The following is a 2,872-nucleotide window of genomic DNA, read 5'->3' as shown; positions in this document are numbered from 1 at the left end:
TAGTCTTGTACTTCTTTCTTTTGCATTTTATTACAATGTGCACTACCTCAGATACATAAGTTAAAGAAACATTGGTCGAAATACCACACTAAAGTTTGTTCTAGGAAATAACAGAACACTTGTAAAGTATCTAAGCTGATATTTAATACTGTATTGACTAACTCGAATTAGCCTATTTCCAATCTGCAGTTCACTGAGTTTTAAAGATTACAGCCTCTATTGTAGCCGAACGCTGATGTCATGCACGGATAGCCTAGGGAAATCATGCAGTTTACATAGAAAGAGCTAATCTGTACTGCAGACACTAATTATTTGGGACATAGGACAAATAAAAACATCTATTCAGCATGGTAAGAAAGGAAAAAAAAATCTCAACAGGGAAAGCAGTAGGGGTAGCTAACGTGTTGCTGCTTTCTGCTGCTTCCCTCAGTCTAGAAGTGTCAATGATGGCAATGCCTAGGAAAATTGCTAAAACTTAAAAACTGTGCAAGAGCACAGCAGTGATTGTGCAGGACTGGAGAGCTGTTTCAGACTCAATGTTGAAATACTCTTTCTAAATCTGAATCTGGCTTAAAAATCTGTTTTTAAGTGTGTAGAATATTGGTAGTGCAACTGCCATGCATATGCAGGAGCTGAAAGAGGATTGGTGTAGATTTTGTTCAGATATCTCATAGAGCAGTGCTTTTCTTAAATTGATATAATATGTAGTTGAAATCAGAGCTTTTCCTGATTAGGTTTGTTTACATTTTATTCACCTATTGGTAGCATCTGTATTCATCAAGGTAACAAGTAGGTTTATCCTTTTTTCATGCTACACCATGAGGTGAGGTAGAAAGATATTCTTAGTTCTGATTTACAGAGTTAATTGGATTTTTTTGTGTAGGAAGCCTATGGCAGAGCCAAAAATTGAGTGCAAGTCACACTCCTCATAAATAACACACTTTCTCCGCACTGATATTTTACATTTGGCACCTAAGGTGAGTTACATTTGTCTTGGATGTGAGAAAAGTGATGACAATGACGGTACATGTAAGGGCTGCATGAACGACAGGGGGTAAAAAAAAAATTGAGTACTGCTGCAATTTCAACATTTTGTTGAAATTTATTATATTTTTGTTGAAGTTTATTACATTTTGTTGTAGCCCTGGTCCACATGCAAAAATGCACCCAGAAAAACTGCATTTTTTTCTGTTACTTTACACAAGAAAGCCCAAGGATGCATTCCAGAGAGGTCAGTTATTCTCAAAAACAAATAAAGAATCTTTGTTAAAGGCACAGGTATCCGGTCCTAGGGAAGGGAAAAAAAACACCAAAACAAAACAAAACAAACAAAAAAAACCCCCCGAAAGGTTGGAAAAACTTCTAATATAATCTGTCAGATAAAGGATGAGTGTCTGTGTGCTCTTCAAAGTGACCTTACACAAAGACTGCACATAGATGGCTTTCTAGAAAACACACACCAGAAATTATATGCTTAAAATGAAGAATTCAGTGAATGTTGAAATTGCAGCTAGTCTTACCAGGCAAATGTTTTCTTCTCAAACCACAAATAAAGAGCAAGACCTGATTCTACTTGACTGTTATTTAGATGGTGTTAGTGATACTGCTTCTGATGTTACACTGATACAAGAGTACAAATTGTTAATCAGTATTTCTCTTTAATTTCCACTTGCCCTCAGTTCTCATCCTCAAACAGATACAGAACAAATACATAAAGCCTCCAGGCAGACAGAAGGTGCTTTTTTCTAGAATAGATCAGTACATCTAATAACAAGGTTTAGAAAGCTTCAAGGCCACCATAAGAAGGTAAATTTAAAATAGAATGATAAGAGTTGAAGTTTTCTAAAGACACAAGTCCAAGGGAAAAAGAAAGAAAAAAAAACCCAAACCCACAAGACATCTAATCACATAGAGGTACAATAGGGTTTTGCACAATAGGGTTTTGAACAGTGTTGGTTAGCACGCAACTCAGGCTGTGCATTATGTTACTAACTCAGAGTGGAACAGAAAACAGCAAACACAACGTGCAAAGTGTGAATTCCTATGGAGGTAACAAAAAACCTAAAAATGAGACAGTTGATATTTCCACTAGGTTTTTTTTAAAATTTGAGTCTTTTTCCTGAGTGTCAATAAAAATAATTTCTTGCACTTTAAGAATGTAGACTTTTCATGAAGCAATTTTCTGTTTTAAAAGAAATTCTTAAGCACATGTATAATAATTTTACAAAATGAGGAAGATAAAATTTTAATCCTTAGTCATCTTCCAAAACCCCTGCTGCAACTAAGTTTTGGGCAGTGTCTTCTTCAATGCACTGTTGGTGTCTCCACATTCACTGTAAAAGAAAACAGTGATAGATACATCATTTGATCCAGGTGTCACTAAGTGATGTGCTGTGGAGATAGTTACTTGATCAAGCACTTCAGTAGAGGAACCCAAGCCTAATTAGATGAGCATCATCATACTCATAACTGCAAAATTATTCCCAAACTGTTGTGGCTGGGTGTCCTTTAACTTTGGCCATACAATGTTGCCTTCATGCTAACTACACAGCACTGAAGGAAGAAATGAGCCTGCAGCCCATCGCCATGTACATGGTGGTTATTCTGGATCTAAAAGACACCAAAGTTGTGTTCTGAATGACCATTTCTGATTTTTTTTTTTTTTTAACTTCAGCATACACAGATGTGACAGAAGGGCAACTGTTCTTTGTTCATGTAGGGTAAATGAGTGTACTTGTGTCCATCTAAAGTGTCACATAATACAGCTCATTTTTGCCCTTAGTTCTGAGGCTCTCATTGCATTTATTCCAGGAATATGACCTACATAACATATTCACATGGTTTAGTTACGGACAGTGTCTGATATTATACA

This window comes from Colius striatus, chromosome 3 (assembly GCF_028858725.1).
Source record: "Colius striatus isolate bColStr4 chromosome 3, bColStr4.1.hap1, whole genome shotgun sequence".
NCBI classification, from domain to species: Eukaryota; Metazoa; Chordata; class Aves; order Coliiformes; family Coliidae; genus Colius; species Colius striatus.
The sequence above is the reverse complement of the archived record's forward strand: the minus strand, read 5'-3'. Positions refer to the sequence as shown.